This window comes from Dipteris shenzhenensis, chromosome 7, assembly GCF_047967505.1.
Source record: "Dipteris shenzhenensis isolate YYH24624 ecotype China chromosome 7, Dip_SZ_1.0, whole genome shotgun sequence".
Classification (NCBI taxonomy): domain Eukaryota; kingdom Viridiplantae; phylum Streptophyta; class Polypodiopsida; order Gleicheniales; family Dipteridaceae; genus Dipteris; species Dipteris shenzhenensis.
In genome coordinates, this window is record NC_141602.1 from 42,533,320 (window position 1) to 42,551,740 (window position 18,421).

The 18,421-nt window shown below is 50.3% G+C and overlaps 1 protein-coding gene across 1 annotated transcript in view; it reads left to right on the forward strand.

Moving 5' to 3' along the window:
- LOC147900370 (vacuolar protein sorting-associated protein, putative (DUF1162)) overlaps positions 1 to 18,421 on the forward strand; it is a 249,522-nt gene that overhangs the window by 213,943 nt on the left and 17,158 nt on the right. The window lies entirely within an intron of this gene.

Below are 18,421 nucleotides of genomic sequence, written 5' to 3' on the forward strand. Positions count from 1 at the left end.
GAAGATTACAGAGTACTAGATTTTTGCAGATCACAGGCTGGTCTTCATACGTCATTACAAGGAGAGATGAACTCTCTACTCTTGGCAGTGCCAAGTGTCACCTCGGCATGAATTTGAAAGCAGGGTTTGCCACAGGGCTAGCCACTATCCAAACTCCCCATGGTCAATTTGCTTTGGTAAGGTTCTTCCTTAGCTCCATAAAAAATAGGGCATTTGAACCCCTCTTGGTACCTTCAACAATTTAATGAAGCACACCACCATGGCACCCATTAACTGTTAGCTTTTGCATGCAAAATAAATCTAGACTAATCCTAGTCTCTATGGGCGTCCCCACCAAGCAAACCAAAGTGCATGCGAAACATTAATTTTCTGGTTGACTGAGGTCAAATCTCTTTTACCATAATTAAGGTGCTTTGACCAACGGTCAAGGCCTTAATTATAACCAAATCTCCCCAACCGAGGTTGGAATATCTTGGTTGACTAAAGTCAACCCTCTTGGCCTAAAACAAGATCTCCCTGACCGAAGTCAGGCCTTCTTGACCAAAGTCAAGTATTGTTGCCTCAAGTCAATGCTTTGACCTCTTTGGAAAAAAAAAGTCAATGCTTTGACCAATTAAAAGAACTCTTTGACCATAATCAAAGTTGAGTGAGGAACTCTTTAATTATGATCAAATAAGTGGTCAACTCTATAGTTTACTTGGAATATTTATAGCTTGGTGACACCCCCTCGGCTTCTAATCAATTGGCCTCAACTGGAAAGCCTCTTTGTAAATACCTAGAACTTGTGGATAATCAATCAACATGTCTTCATCCATTCAATTGGCATTCAATGCCAAATAATTTTCAAACTAGACCGGGTATCCATAAAATACCTTGCCCTGAGGTCCCTTGCATACCATGGGATACACAATCAGCTCTAGCTAAAGGATCTCCTCCAGCTCATCAACTTCTGGTGGATCTTCCATCATAGTTTTGTAGGCTCCGACCCTTGATACTTCTTTAGAAGAATCACATGAGAGGCATTATGAATCTTCCAATGCTCTGGCAATTGCAATTTGTATGCCACCTCATTGATTTCATGTTTGACCCGAAAAGGGCCATAATACCTAGTTGACAGCTTGGCATACACTTCTCTTTGCCTTAAAGCTTACGGAGCCTGGATTTCTCAAATTTTAAAAGTACCCAACCCCCTCTCTTGAGGTCTAGTTTCCTCCTATGCTTATTTTGCAGCTTTATTTTGTTTCTCCTGAGATCTCTCTATTGCTGTCCGCACTTGGCCGAATGCTGTTTGGAGGTCTCTGATGTACTGATCAGCTGAAAATATATCACCTTTGGTCCTCAGGATTGATGGTAGAATCACCTTTCCGTATATGACCTCAAATGGGGCTTTATCTGTGGAGGTATGAACTGTATTATTGTATGCAAACTCCACAAGCACAAGGTACTTTTCCCAATCTGATTTTTGAATCAGCCACGTAGCATTTCAAAAGGACTAGCATAGTTGACTCTGCTACTTCACTTGGACCATTTGTCTGGGGATGGAAAGAAGAAGAAAAATTCAGATTCATCCCCATATTGTCAAATAAGGCTCTCCAAATAAGTTGGCCATTCTAGGGTCTCTGTCACTAACAATGGACTTAGGCATACCGTGGTGCTTGAAAATTTGAGCTAGGAAAACTTTGGCCATATGATCTTCCTTGATTGTCTTCCATACTAGAATGAAATGGGCCTGCTTGCTGAATGTGTCTATAACAAAGCATATCCCATCATTTCCAGTCTTTGATCGTGGCAAATCAAGAATGAAGTTCATTGCTATGCTTTCCCATGGTTCTTGAGGCATAGGAAGAGGCATTAGTAGGCCAAGTGCCTTCCGTCTATCATACTTGACTATCTGTAACAAACTAGTGTAAATCCTTATGCATAGCTGGCCAATAAAAACACCTCTCCAAAGCTTAAGTAGTAGCTGCAATTCCTCTATGCCCAGCATATGGAGGTGCATGGCATTCCTCCAAAATCTTTTGCCTCATATCTCAGAGGCAGTCATCCTTCATTAAATAGCCATCTTTCATGGAATACTAACTTGTCAACTACCCCTCTTGTATTTGCGGCATTATCTCTCCAAAGTTTGGGTCAGTGAGATATTGCTCTCTCATCTCTTCAAGATCCCTATGATAAGCAATGGTCACATTATTGACCTATGATGGGAGCAGGGAGCGGAAGCAAGAGGGAGATGGAGAAAGGCGAGAGAGCAAAAGAGAAAACACACGTGTTGTGGGAAGCAAAAGTCTAAGATGTGACTTCCCTTACTGCCTTTTATACAAAGAATGGATAAGGTGATGACGTGGCATTATAAGTACCACTTATACAAGGGATAGCACATTATGCCTTTATCCCCAACAATCTCCCACTTAAAGGCAATGTGCCCAAAAAGAGAAAGAAGTGTACATAGAAAACATATACACAAAATACAAGAGAATCTCAATCATGAGAAACTCAGCCAACACCCATCTATACTCTGCAATGTGCAAAGCGTTGCGGGTTAAGACTCTTGGTTAAAAGATTTGTAGGATTGTCATCAGTGTGCACTTTGACAAGCTGAATACGCTTATCCTCAAGCACCTCTTTGATAAAATGATATTTCACCTCGATGTGTTTCGTTTTGGCATGAAACACAGGTTTACATGCTAGCTGAATAGCATTCTGACTATCACAATGCAAAATAGGAACCTCTCCTGATAAACCAATATCTCCCACTAGACGAGATAACCATATGGCTTCTTTGCACGCCTCTGTGGCTGCAACATATTCTGCCTCTGTGGTAGATAAAGCAATGCAGCATACACTAATATATGTGTGTGTAGCTCCTGCGAGCCTCCCCTCCCCTCCCGCAACCTCTACCTCCCCCTAGCTCCTCCTCGCCTCGACCACCCCCACCCCCCTGCCTCTCCGCCCTCACCCCCCCTCACCCGCCGCCTCACCTTCGCCGCCGCCGCCGCGCCCCCTCGCCCTTCGCTCTCACCCCCTCGCCCCCCTCCGCTCTCACCCCTCGCCTCTCCGCCTCACCCCTCGCCTCTCCGCTCCCTCACCCCCTCGCCCCTCCGCCTCACCCCTCGCCTCTCCGCTCCCTCACCCCCTCGCCCCTCCGCCTCACCCCGTCTCACTCCGCCCCCCCCTCGCTCCGCCTCACCCCCCCCCTCGCCGCTCCGCCTCACCCCCCCCACCCCCTCGCTTCACCCGCCCCCGCCACCCCACTCCGCTCCCCCCCGCCCCCCCGCTTCACCCCCCCGCCCCCTCGCTACACCGCCCCCCGCCCCTCCCGCCTTTCCGCTCCGCCCCGCCCTTCCACTCCGCCCGCTCCCGCCGCCCCGCCCCTCCCCCACTCCCGCCTCCTCACCTCACCCGCTCTCCGTCCTCACCCCCCACCCCGCGCCACCTCCGCCTCCCGACCTCCCGCCCCCGTTTCCACCGCCTCCGCCCTCCATCCTTCCCGCTCTCCGCCTCCGCTCTCGACTGCGCCTCCGCTTCCCCCACCCGACTCACGTCGCCCCGGTTCGCCTCACCCGTCTTTTTCACACCCAGGCTCCACCCTCCCGCATCTATCCCCCCTTTTTTGGGTGGCAGCCTCTTCTTCATCGGAAGCCTCGCAGTTTGTCTTGGCGGTATGGCGGCTCCCTGCCCGGAACCGGAGGCCCAGTCGGACCCTCCCTCTCCAGATGCCTACCGCGTCATCCTGACAGAGCAACAATCGTCTCGGGTTCAGGAGGTTGCCAATGACTTTGCCCTTACCTCTGTTTATGGCAGAGTCATTGGACATTCCCCCTCCAGATCAGCCATCAGGGACTGGCTCCAGTCCACTCTCATGCTAGAGGACGGCCATATTGAGGAGGTGGCCCTTATGGGAAGGGGCATCTTCTGGCTCAAACTCTCCAATGCGAAAGCTGCGAGCAACCTGATTGTTGGTTCCCCCACGTCGGTGGATGGAAAGATTATTACGATAGTCCATGGTACCGTGGATTCAGCGCAGCGGATTTTGATGCTCGGTTCCGTATACCTCGCCATCCAGTGATGCTAGTTTTTCCAGGTCTTGCTGCTGAGCTGCGGCCGATTGTCAGGGACCTGGGCTCCCACTTTGGCTGGGTTATGCACGACACTTTCGCCGACGCGGTGACTACGGCAGGAGCCCCCCGAGTCCGTGTGGCTGTGGCGGATCCTGCGACTCTCCCTGCAGTGATCGAGATCGTGACAGATGCCGGCAGCATCACCCAGAGCATGGTAGTCACCGGACAGCCAGGCCAGTGCCTGAGGTGTCACGGCTTTGGGCACTTGGCGGCTGTTTGTCCTCGCCAGCTCTTCTCGGCCTCCCCCGCCCCCTCCCCCTCCGCCCCCTCCCCCCCCCTCCGGGCAGCCACGTCAGGAGGAGCAGAGGCAGCCGGAGTCCAGTCCAGAGTTAGCTGGCGGTTGGACTAAGGTTAGAAGGAAAAGAGGAAAGAACAAGAAGATTTCTGATAAAGGCAAGGAGGCAGAGGTTACCCAACCTGCAGCAGCACCTCAGAGACCTGACAGGCAGCCGCCCCAGGGTCCTGGGAGAGCTTCTTCTTCGACGGTAGCCCGCCCTTCACAGCCTCAGGTCCCCCTCTCTTCCGCTCCCCAGCCCCTTTCCACTCAGCCCCAGCCCCTTCCCCAGTTGCACCCCCCTTCTCCCGACCCGCAGCTTCAGCCCCCGCCTCTTCCTCCTCAGCCTCCTCCTCCTCCTTCTCAGCCCCAGTTCCAGATGCATCCCCATCCCCCCCCCCACCTCTCTCAGCTCTCCTGCAGAGTTAGCTGCTCCGACGGTTCCTCAGCCGAGGGCAGCCCCCGCTAGTCGCCTCCGTGGAGTCTGAGTCGCCTACCCCCCAGCCTCCTCCCCCTTCCCCTCCACTGGCAGGACACCCTGAGTCTACACCACCACTGGAGCAGGCTTCCCTGTCCGCTAGCCCCTCAGTGGCAGACTCTGGTGGGCCTCAGCTTCAGGAGAGAGAGCTTCCTCGCGACTTTTACAGATCTGGCCCCTGGGACTACTTGGATGTGGCCGACCTCGGGACCTTCCCTGCTTGTCTCGACATCAGTATCTTCCTGCTCCGCAAAGGGGCGGATGGGAAGATAGCCACCTTGGCCCCGCGGGATGGCCCTAGCTTTGCTTTCACGTTCCTCAACGACGGCACCGAGACTTGGACAGACGACTCGGTCTGGGAGGCTCTCAGAGAGCAGACGCAGGCTCAGGTTTGCTCCTGGATAGGCCCGTCCGATGGGCAGCTTCTCGAGACTCAGTGGTCCGAGGGTGACGTGCGCCTGCGGTGGCGTTGCGCCGCCAAACGCTTCAGACTGATTGTGATCCTCAGGCCCCCCCTGTCATGGCCCCTTCCCCAGGATGTCAGAGCCTGGACCCCTTAGAAACTCCGAGCCTTCTACGGGATGACTACTTCAGAGATCTCGAGCTGGCTCGAGAAAGCATTTGCTCATGGCACCAAAGGCCTCTCGCCTTTGCTGAAGGTGTTGAAGAACGGGCAGGACGACCCCGCCTCCCCCTCCAAACCTTCTCATAAGCGTCAGCGCCTCCACTCCGAAATGTCAGCTTCTTCATCGACATCGACCGCGAGCAGACAGTTGTTCGCAGCCTCCCAGTCCTCACCATGAGCCTACACCTTGTATCCTGGAATGTGAACGGGTTTCATTCTTTAGGCACCCGTGGTCCTAGGAAGCTCATTTTGAGATAGGAACTTCAGCCAGCAGTGATTGGTCGTTTGGATGTACTTCTGCTCCAGGAGCACAAGCTTTCTGCGGCTCACTCCTGTAGCTGCGGGAAGATTCTCCCTGGCCGTTCTCACACTTATTGGGAGCCCTCGATCGGCGCACAGGGGAGGAGTGGAGGTGTCTGTACTTCCGTGTGCGAGCAGTTAGCCCAGGGAGTTTTCGGTCATGGCACGTTGATCCCAGGCCGTGCCCTTTGGGTAGGCCTGGAACTGGAGGGTTCCAGAATAGGAATCCTCAACATTTATGCTCCCACAGACCTCCGTTGCAGAGCCACCTTCTGGAGGACACTCACAGGGATTCTCCCAGACATGGATTCCTGGATCTGGAGACCTTGGAGGACCAGCAGGGCAGAGGACCGGAGTTTACAGGTATGTCTCAGGCAGAGCCGTCCGCTTGGGACTCATTTATCTTCGCGACAGGAGGTAGGGACAGCTGGAGAGACCCGCCCTTCCGTCGTTGGCACGGGAGCTTGGACTTCTCGTGGGGCTTCCGCAGGGAAGGAGGCAGACTCCTGGAGAGGCTGGATAGATTTTATGTCAGTGATTGGGCCATCAGCAGAGGCGGTCAGGCGGGTATAGTTCCAGGGACGACACTTTCCGACCATGCGCCTGTGCTCTTATCATTAGACTCGGCAGTTCAGGCCCTTCCCCCCCCGTTCATGCCGGATTCCCGACTCCATTTTCTCGAGGGAGGACGTGCGCAGCAGTATCGGCAGTCTATGGGACAGAGATTGGGGCAAGTGCATGGATCTAGTTGATTCGGTGGCGCAGGCTTTGCAGGAGTCTAGCCAGATTTGCCAGCTCGCAGCCCTACAGGTTCGACAGGAGTGGTGGGGCAGAGAGAGAGCTCTTCGGAGGGACCTCGCTTCCATTCAGCGACTCCAGCAGGCAGCCCCGAGCTCGGAGGAGCTTTGGATCCATGCCCTTCGAGCCAGAGCCCTTCTTGAGGAGACCCTCCAGCGCCGTTCATAGTTTTCCTATCACGCCTCTCTCTCTTTCTGGGCTCGGAAGGGCGACCGGATGTGTAGGGAGTTCTTCAGGACGCATGGCCAGAGAGCAGCAGGTGATCAGCTTCGGAGTCTCAGGACAGCGGAGAGGCACATCGTTACGGATCCGGGTGAGGTCTTGGGGTTGGCTACCGACTTCTACAGGACTCTTTTCCAGCAGGAGCCGCTTGCCCCTCGCACTCGACGCTCCCGTGAGGAGGTGTGGAGGCACATTCCACCCCTGGTCCAGCCCAGCATGCAGGCGACGTTGATGGCACCGTTCACTACGGACGAGATGCTGGAGGCCTTGATGGCCATCCACGGGCAGAAATGCCTGGGCGAGGATGGGCTATCCCGGGCATTCTTCACCTCCTTCTGGGATCAGATCCATCAGCCCCTCCTAGCAGCTCTTCAGAGGATTTTCAGCAGCGGTTATATGCCAGAGAGCCTAGGAGGACGTGGTTGACTACCAGGGCACGACCTGCAAGGGAGAGCTTAGCAGTGCTCCAGAAAGCCAGCTTCCGTCGGATGGAATCTAGCACCGAGAGAAACTGCTGAGCTGGCGTGATATCCAGGCCGACCTGAAAACCGAGATATCTAGCTGTCTGTCCCCGCGGGATCCACCTGAAACCCAAAAACCTCCCCCACTGAGAGCACGCCCCGGGGTCTGTGAGAAAACCAACTGATTTGTTCCAGTTGATTTTCGCACCGGCAGCCGAACAGAAGACCTCTAGGGCCATCCTCACCCTCTCCAACATCATCTCATCATCCTGGACATACAGTGCTGTGTCATCCGCGTACTCCGAGTCCAGGAGCTCCGTGTCCTCCCGGAGTGGAAGGCGAACACCCCTGATCCCAGTAGACCTCGCCCGAAGGTAGTATGTCATAGCCTCAGCGAAGAAGAGAAACAGGTAAGGAGCAAGGGGGCAGCCCTGACGCACTGATCTCTCCAAACGAAAACGCTCACCCATCCTGCCGCCAATGATGACCCTGCTAGAAGCTGTCCTGTATAACGCTGAAATACCCTGAATCCATCCTGCTGGGAAACCTCCTCGGGACTGATTTGCCTCATCTCGAAGGGAGGAGATAGACAGGAGATCCGTCAGTGGCGCCCGATCACCCTCCTCACCATTGCCTACAAAATCCTTGCCAAGATGATCAGCGCCAGAGTTCGGCCTCTACTTCCAGACCTCATTCATGACACTCAGACAGGCTTTGTCCAGGATCGCAGTATCCTGGATAATGTCTTCACCTTCTCAGAGGCGGCGGAGTGGGCTCAGCACAGTGGGTCACACCTAGCCATCCTACTTCTCGACTTTGAGAAGGCCTACGATCGAGTGGACTGGTCCTTTCTGGAGGGGACTCACGGCTTGGTACGTGGCTTCCTATTGGTGTTTCTCGAGATCCAGCGTGGCACAGCTTAGGAGGTTGGTTCGGAACTTCCTATGGTCCGGGGAGGATGGCCTCAGAGATACCAGAGCCAGGGTTGCTTGGCAGACTGTCATTCTTCCGCAGGCTGAGGGTGGCTTGGGGGTCATTGATCCAGAGCTTCAGAGTCAGGCCCTGTTAGGCAAGCTAGTCATCCGCGGTTTGACCCCGGGGGGGCAAACGTGGAAGATGTTACTTCAGCAGGGGGTCGGTTCTTGTGTCCCACGCCGAGGTGGAGAGTGGCTACCGTCCCTTAGGTGGATCTTCACTTCTGCCCCGCTCACTCAGCCCCGCTCCCCACTAGTTCGCAGCCTCCTCATGGTTTGGAGGCGGCTCCGCCTCAGTCTCATTCAGTCCCCTCCTAGCTGTCAGGAGGAGATCGATCGCCAGCCGCTTATCTGGAACGATCAGGTCAGAGATGCCGAGGGCCTTCAGCTGGGGGAGAGATCACACATCAGGTGGGACGACTGGATGCGGAGGCCAGCCCGGTCCCTTCGAGTTTGGAGGGACACGTACAGACATTTGGAGACGGCTGATCTTGCAGACGCAGCTGGAGGTGCCCGTGGAGCCCAGGCGAGACGTACGGAGATCGACGGCGCGATTCCAGCTGATTGGTTGGTTCCACCCGAGCTTCAGATCCTCATGCCTGGTGATGACCGTTGGCTGGGTGCTCATCGACCCCCTACTCCCATGGCAGAGGGTTCGGGTCGTAGGCCTCGTGGGGAAGGTTTGGCGGACCGATCCTAGCATAGAGCAGGATCAGCTGCAGCTTTGGCGACTCTGGCTCTGGGAGGGGCGGGCCTTGTCAGAGCTTGATTGGGACCCAGGAGAGTGGAGATGGCCAGAGATTGTGACAGCAGGTTAGGGGCCGACCTCTTTCTTTGCCTACAGCACGACATTGGGCAGGCGAGTTCTCGGGAGGATGCAGAGCCGCCCTCCCACCCAGCGGCCTAGTTGGTATGCACAGGGTATTTCCAGGTTCTTTTTGTAGGCCTTCTGGAAGGCCTTGTGGGAGAGCTGGCGGCCGCAGAAGATCTCCTACTTCCTGTGGCTTCTTGCCCACAAAGGTCTTCCAGTGGGGAGCTGGTTGCGGCAGATAGGCCAGGACGGACGTTGTCAGATCTGTCATGAGGACGAGGAGTCACCAAAACACTGCCTATGGAGTTGCACTCGCGCCCAGGAAGTGTGGAGGTGGACTTTCGGGATCCTTACTCACGCAGCACCAGAGCTAGGATTGATCACCTGGGGCGCGTTCTGCTGGTGCAGCACCGCACCTGGTTTTCATCACTTATTCGAGGCATGTCAGCAGGACCCCACATTCCTTATCACACAGGGGACGTGGGGGCCGCTCGAGAGTATCCCGCCGCACCTGGCAGAGGTTGGCACAGGAGCTCAGGAGAGGCAGCCAGTCTGGGAGATTATTAGCAGCATCGCAGGATGGCACATTTGGACCTCGCGCTGCGCGTAGATCCTCGGTGGCACCTCCTTATCGACTGCCCAGATCATGACTGACATCTGGAGTGAGATTATACACACCCTCAGAGGCCAGTGGGACCAGATACAGGGGGACTCCCGGGCCGGTCGAGAGAAGCGGAGACGTTTCCTCCGGGTTTGGGACACACAGGGCCTCTTCTTCGAGTAGGCTTCGCAGGGCCTTCAGTGGCGCTACTCACCACCTCTCTGGCTGTTCATTCACACTCGCCTGATCCCTCCGTGAGAGAGAGCTTTACTTTTTGTTACCTTTTGGGCTGCGTCCGATTTGTGAACGCAGCCCGTCAGCTGCAATGCTGACCTCTTGGATCTTGTTTTCGAAGTAATATAATTAGCACTGTTTTTTCGGCAAAAAAAAAAAAAAAGATAAAGCAATGCATTTCTGCAACCAAGAGATCCATAAAATAGCACCACCACCTAAGGTGAAAACATATCCTGTAGTAGACTTTCTTTGGTCTACACATCCTGCAAAATCTGAGTCTGTGAACCCATGAAGAATCAAGTCTTTCTTCCCAAAGAAAATGCACACATGCATTGTGCCCTTAAGATATCTCATGATACCTTTCACGGCTTCCCAATGCTTCTTGCCAGGTGTTGCCATGTATCTACTGACAACTCCCACTGCAAAGGCAATATCTGGACGTGTAGCCACCATTGCATACATGAGACTACCAACCACGGATGCATAAGGAATCTTGGCCATTTCAGCCCTCTCATCATTTGACTGTGGGCTGTCTTTCTGACTGAGTTTCACATATGGAGGCAATGGAGTACCAAGAATCTTTCCTTCCTCCATATTGAAACGCTGCAAAACCTTGCCAAGGTATTCCTTCTGAGACAAATAGAGAAATTTCTGATTTCTGTCCCGTATGTCCCGTATGACGCGCATCCCTAAAATGTGATTTGCATCACCAATATCCATGTCTTATGCAGTCCCATCTTCAATGCATCGATCTCATACCGAGATTTGCCTGTAATTAGCATGTCATCAACATAAATGATGAGCAAAATAAGACTACCATCCTTTGCTTTCTTGGTATAGAGACAGTGATCAACATCACTTCTCCTAAACCCCTGAGATTGCATGAAAGTATGGAATTCGAAGTACCACTCCCTTGGAGCCTGCTTCAACCCATATAAGCTCTTTATCAGCTTACATACCAACTTTTCTTTGCCTTCACTGACAAACCCTTCTGGCTGTACCATATAAATCTCCTCATGAAGATCACCATGGAGAAATGCAGTCTTGACATCCATCTGACACAAGTCCATATCCTCATGTGCAACCAATGCCAAAACAGCCCTCAATGTTGTCATTTTCACCATAGGAGAAAAAATTTCATCAAAGTCAATGCCCTTCTGTTGCTTGAACCCCTTGGCAACCAATCTTGCCTTGTATTTGTTCTCAGCATCAGGAGTGACCTTGATCTTATAAACCCATTTGCATGGTAAGGCATTCTTTCCAGTTGGTAGTTTCACCAAATCCCATGTTTTATTTTTTATAAGAGAATCCATTTTTGAATGCATGGCCTTCTCCCACTTTCTCTTATCATGCCTTCTCATTGCTTCCTGATAGCATGAAGGCTCACCACAATCTGTCAGCATGGCAAAATCAGCCACGTAGTTCTGTCGTGGAACAAACCTATCAGGAGGTTTGGAGACTCTGGTGGATCTTCTTACCCAATCATCTTGATTGGCTGGCTGTTCAGCCTGCATATCAGCCATATTTTGTGGCTGTACCACCTCCTCTGGCTGTCCTACATCACCCAGATGTGGCTCTATTTGTGGCATATCAAAGGCAATTTGATTGGGCTGATTCTCAGCCTCTATTCCCTGCGCATTAGGGACATTTGCAGCAGCACCTTGCTGCATATTATTGGGCATATTTTGCTGTCTATTCACAATGATTTCTTCAAAGACAACCTTCCTATTTTCTGATTTTTGAGAGGGTTGCCTGTGCATGCTTTCCTCATGAAAAATCACATCATTGCTACGTATAATCTTCCTTCCAACGGGATCCCACAATCTATACCCCATTTCACCACTGTCACCATATCCAATAAAGATGCATCTATTTGACTTTGATTGGAGTTTGTTGCGCTGCTCTTTGCGTACGTGCACATACGCATCACAGCCAAACACTCTCAAGTGTTTATATGAAGGTGGCTTGCCATACCACTGTTCATCGGGTACTTTACCATCCAACCGATTATTTGGTGATCTGTTGATGACATGAATGGCTGTTTCAACAGCTTCTACCCAAAAACCATGGGGTAAGGCAGCATGAGACAGCATAGTATGGACTCTATCTTGAATAGTCCGATTTGTTCGCTCTGCAACTCCATTCTGTGGAGGATTATAAGGGCTTGTGAGTTCCCTTTTTATCCCTTTCATGTCACAAAACTCCTGAAATATTTTGGGGACATATTCTCCTCCATTATCAGAGCGTAAGCATTTCAACTTCTTACCTGTTTGATTTTCAACCAAGGCAACAAACTTTTGAAATGCACCAAAAACTTCATCCTTCCTCTTGATGAAATAGACCCACACTTTCCTTGTGGCATCATCTATAAATGTAACAAAGTATTCATGACCACCCATAGACAATTGAGGCATTTGACATACATCACTATGTACCAAATCTAAGGATGTCAATCTTTGTTGCAATGTCACTTTATGTGGTGTCTGTGAATGCTTACAAAAAATGCAATGCTCACAATGCTTAAATTCTGAAAATTTCGAGACGGTAAATAACCCAATTTAGATAGTACTTGCATTCCTTTAACACTCATGTGTCCTAACCGGCCATGCCACAATGAAACCTTTGGCACCTCAGTTACGGCAACCACATGATTCTTTACATGAGAAACATTCAAAGTATACAAAGTATCACACTTGTACCCCTTTGCAATGACTCTGGCTCCCTTGGTTATCTTCCACCTACTATTACCAAACACAGTATAGTAGCCTTGATCATCCTATTGACCAGTACTAACCAAGTTATTTTTCAGCTTTGGCACATGCCTAACATCATGAAGTATAAAATGTGTGCCATCAGAAAATGCAAGTTTCACATCTCCAATCCTTGCAATAGAGCATGCGTAATTGTTTCCAAGATGCACAACACCATGTGAACCACCATTATATGAGCAAAACCACTCCCTGTGTGGTGTCACATGAAAGGAAACACCTGAATCAATGATCCAAGTGGTCATGTCACCGTCTTCTTCTATGACCAAAGCATGTGCATCATGTGATGAAACAAACAAAATGTCATCCTCACTCTCATGAGTGACTGCATTTACCTCTTCATTCTTCACACCACTATTACTACTCTCAACCTGTTGCTTGCCTTTATCATATTTGGCATCCTGATTGTTGTTGTTGCTCTTTTTCTGCTCCCTTTTCAGCTTAAAGCAATCTTTCTTTATGTGCCCCTTTTTTCCACAGTGAAAACATTCAATAGCCTTCTTAGGACGTGACTTATTGCGGGATCTGTTCCTTTGGCTGTCATTGCCTCTATTCTGAGGTCTTCCTCTTGTGTTAAGAGCAGTGGAAGACTTACTTGAAGAATTGTTCTTCTTGTTCATCTCCTCCATGAGAAGCTGACTCTCAACATCTGCATAAATAAGAGTAGGATTTGAATTGCTCAAAGCTGTTCTGAAAATATCCCAACTCTCAGGAAGAGTGCAAAGCAATAATGTTGCTTTAAACTCATCATCAATGTTGAATTTCTGATTTGCCAACTGCTTGATGATAGAGTTGAACTCATTGAGGTGCACACTCATAATTGTGCCCTCCTTCATCCTAAGATCCATGAGCTTCTTGAGCCAATAAACCTTGCTTGCTGCATTTTGTTGAGCATACAAATCTTCCAACCTTTTCCACATATCCCATGCAGTGTTCTCATTTTCAACATTAAATAGAAGCACATCTGAAATAGTAAGCATGATTGTAGAACGTGCCAATTCATCTACACTTTCCCAATCATCATTTGATATATTTGCCAGCTTCACTCCCTTTTCCTTGATAGGACGGGCTTGATGCTTTTGAAGAAGCACATTATAGCACTGCTTTTGCCAAATGGCAAAATTGTGTGCTCCTTCCAACTTCTTGATGTTAAGAAGTGAACCACCTTCACTCCCACTTGAAGCCATATCTCAGCAAATAAAAAACAGCAAAGGAAATTAAAGAGCTTATAAAATCTGTTCTCTACTGAAGAGAACTTGCAGCCAATATATATTCCAACCTTGAATGCATAAACAGTACCAAAACTGTAATTAATTTCTTGCACCAATATGACTCCAAAACTGAGTGAAATATGCCTGCAAAACTGAGTGTAACTCACTCAAAATTCTGTCCCAACTTGTGACAGAGATAGAGGCATCCAAAACTCAGAGAAACTGTCCCAAAATGACAGTAAAAACAGTCATAAATCTGCAGCAAACAATATTCTTGTTTTTCTCAACGCAAAGGCATCCAAAATTGGCATCCAAGACACTATTCCAGTGTCACAAAAAATTGCTGAGCACTTGTGCACCAAAAGCCCCAATTTTTGAGATCAAAAGTCAAACTTTGACTACCACAAATGTGCACAATCCAAGCATAAAGGCAATCAGTACCACTTTTGCAACAATGTCAATGCATCCAAGTGCTCCAAGCACTGCTTCACAAATGCATAACCTCTGCCATCAAGCTCAAGGAATATTCTGAATTCTTTGAGATTCCCTCTTCCAATGTGTCCCAAAGTAGATGACTGGGCACTAGACAGAGGTGGATCGGTATGCATTGCTGCGGGGGTTTCCACTTCAGACCACTTCCCTGTTGTTCTGGCTATCTCAGAGCCTCACTTGAGAGGCCGATCTGCCAGCATCAGGATTCCAGATGCCTTTTACACAGAGGAGGACCTTACGGAGGCAGCCCTACGGATATGGTTTGCTCATGTCCAGGGTGGGCAGCCACATCCATCACATTTAGCCGCTGCCCTTTCTGGTATTAGCGACTTTTACTGCTCAGTTGCTTCTACCAGGAGACGAGATATTCTCAGACGTGAGATTGGTGTTCGCCAGCAATTAGCAGCTTTGCAGAGGGAAGAGCAAAAACGGCCTTCAGATGCTTGGATTCAGGAGCGCCTTGCTGCAGCGAGGGCTCATCTGCAGTTATTGCTTGATCAAAGAGCAGAGTATGCCTTTCATGCACGGGAGTCCTTCTGGATTCAGATGGGTGGTAGAGTCAATAAACACTTTTTCTCTACTCTTGGCCCTAGACATAGTAGAGAGAGTGTATCTCAGCTTATTGACTCACATGGGGTTTTACAGACAGAGCCAGATGACGTCTTACGCATAGCTTCAGACTTCTATGCCACCCTCCTTACTGCTGATCCTGAGACACACGATAGAGAGGATGCTAGACAGGCTATTTGGCAGAGTATCCCAGTGTTGGTGAATCCGGATATGCATGTTCTACTTGACGCACCTTTCACCAACACAGAGTTCAGGACTGCACTTTCAGCCCTTCACAAGGGCAAGTGCCCAGGTTTAGATGGCCTCACCCCGTCTTTTTTCATTGCATTTTGGGATATGATTGGAGACTATATTACTTCAGCCATGCAGACCATTTGGGACTCTGGCGAGATGCCTGAGTCGCTTACAGAGGGCCTCATCCACCTTATCCCAAAAGGAGGTAGCAGAAATTTATTGTCCCAGTGGAGGCCTATCACACTTCTGGGGACTTGTTACAAGATTCTGGCCAAGGCTATCAGCCTCCGATTGCAGCCACTTCTCCCTGATCTTATTCATGACACTCAGACAGGATTTGTGCATGGCAGAAGTATTTTTGATAACATTTTTTCTTTCTGGGAAGCTTCAGAGTGGGCCAGCAGAGTGGCCAGAATCTTGCCATTCTACTATTGGATTTTGAAAAAGCTTATGACAGAGTAGATTGGAGTTTTTTGGAGGGCACCCTTCTACGCTTTGGATTCACTGATGTTTGGATCAGAGGTGTTTCCTCTTTGTACAGATCAGCCCATAGCCAGGTACTTATTGGTGGGGTAAGGGGTGAGAGATTTCAGATTTCGAGATCAGTCCGTCAGGGATGCCCCCTTGCTCCTTTCCTTTTTTTATTCGTGGCCGAAGCTATGAGTATCTATGTTAGATCTCAAGCTGACATCTTTGGGCTGAGACTTCCCATCAGAAGAGAAGAGGAGCTACTTGACAATGAGTTGGCTGACGACACAGCGATTTATTTGGATGCCTCTCCACAGACGCTCACTTCTTTCAGGACAGCATTGGATTTATTTTGCTTAGCGGCAGGGGCGCAGATAAATTGGCATAAATCCAATGGCTTTTGGATCAGTGATGAGGACACTCCAGTTTGGGGGCTTGACATAGGGTTCACTTGGGTTCAGAGGGGTGTGCCTATCAGGTATTTGGGCTGCCAGGTCGGCTTGGGTATTTCTACCATGCAGCAGTTTGCTGCCGTGTTGGAGAGCATCAGAAGGAAGATTCTCTTTTGGAGCTCAGCCAAGCTGGATCTTGCCTCTAGAGTTGTGGTGGTCAACCAGGTCCTCTTGGCCACAGCCTGGTTTATTTGTTCATGTTGGTGCCGTTCTAGGGACTGCATCTTTCAGCTCAGAAGACCGATCAGGAACTTTCTCTGGAGTGGGCTTGATGGCACAGCAGATGCCTTAGCCAGGGTGGCTTGGGAGACCCTCATCCTCCCTACACAGGATGGGGGTCTCAATATTATTGATCCAGATTTACAGTGCAGAGCTTTACTTTGCAAGATAGTGGTGCGAGGACTTATGCCAGGACAGGAACCGTGGAAGGACTTTCTTATCAGCAGCATACAGAGGTGCACACCTTCCTCAGGAGGAGACTGGATGAGCAGTGTTAGATGGATCTTCACCACAGCACACCTCAGGTCACCTTCATCCCCTCTCATGGTTGCCATTCTGAAAGCTTGGGCCAGTTTCAGAAGCTCTCTTCGGAGGATTCCTCCTTCCTCCCGGGAAGAGATTGATAGGCAGTCCATCATGTGGAACGACAGTATTTTAGATGATCTTGGCAGGCCACTGGGTGCCTCACTCTACATGCAGTGGGCCAGGTGGGAGAGGGGACCTGCTTCTTCTTTGGGATCTTGGAAAGCTTTCCGTAGGCTTCCAGAGGAAACCAAATCAAGGTTGACAGGACATCTCAGAGGGAGTGCAGGGAGGATCTTGCAGATTGAGGCAGCCCTTCCAGAGGCTTGGATAGACACAGATGATATGCCTCTCACTTCCTCCACTTGGGCAGGTACTTTCTCGAGAGGCGGGGTTCCGCTTCATCAGGTCTTAGCCTTCCGAGATGCACAGGAGGATGCTTTGGTTTTCAGTGTCCAGGATGGTGGCAGATTGCTCAGATCTACAGAGGACATCTTGCTTGAGTCTGCTTTTCAGCCTATCAAGGTTGTAGGTCTTTTGATGCAGGGATCAGATTCAGAGTGGTTCTTAGACCCTGACCCCCAGCTACTCTCCACCGGGTCTTGGAGGCTTTGGCTCTATGGAGGAGTTCCCATCAGGTATTTACAGTGGGACCCCGGAGAGTGGGAGTGGATTGACGCGGGGCATCGAGAGAAGAGCATCCCCTTCTTTCGTTACACGGTCAGTAATGCCAGGAGATCATCCCCTTCTTTCGTTACACGGTCAGTAATGCCAGGAGATTTCAGCTCAGTAGTAGAGGCTGGAGACCCTCCAGAGTTCCTTATTGGGAGACTTTTGGTATTACTGCGGATCAACAGAGGTACTTCTGGAGGAGGCTCTGGAAATCCCACAGGAATAGAAAGATCACTATCTTCTTTTGGCTTTCTATCCATGGAGGGATTGCAGTGAACTTTTGGAGGTCCAGATTCGGAGCCGACCCTACTTGCCCTCGTTGCCTTTCTGCTTCGGAGTCTATTCAGCATTGCTTATGGGATTGCAGACAGGCGAGATTGATTTGGATGGGGATAGCCAGGATCTTCAGTCATTTTGCCCATTCCCCACTTTTTATGACTTGGGGCTCGGTGGCTTGGCTTTCTCTTACAGGACCTCAGGTTTTCTATGAGGGACTTGACTCCTCTCGGGCCATTTCGGTTCGACGTCATCGGGTTGAGTTCTGTTCGTTGGATGTGGTTCCACACCGTCCTTTTACAGCTGTACATGCCTCTGTGGATACTTCTTGGGAGATTATAGCGAGCATAGCAGCCTGGCATATCTGGAGAGCCAGATGCACAGAGGCTATGGAGGGTACTCAGGTTCATCCCTCGCACACATTGGCTAGTATCTGGACAGACTATCTGGACAGACATCGTACACACTCTGATGGCCGTATGGACGGGTATGCAGGGGGACTCCCGTGCAGCCTCAGCTAGGAGGGCTTCTTTCTTCAGGGAATGGAAGGATTCTCCTTTCTTCCCTGAATCTACTACAGGGTTGAGATGGCACTTTCAGCCTCAGCCTTGGCTTCTTTCCACCTCACTCTGAGGGGTTTTTTATTATCCTCATGATTTCATGATGTATTCCGCTTTGAGCTTGCTCTCGCGGGTTTTTGTTCTTACTTAATAGAAGTCTTTTTCATGGAAAAAAAAAAAAATGTGTCCCAAAGTGAAAATTTATTGCTTCAATGTGCAAGAGCAAGCCTTCCAGTGCATAAAATTGCAAAAGCCCCAAATTTCTGTGCCTTGTCCACTGCCACGTGTCACTTTCTGACA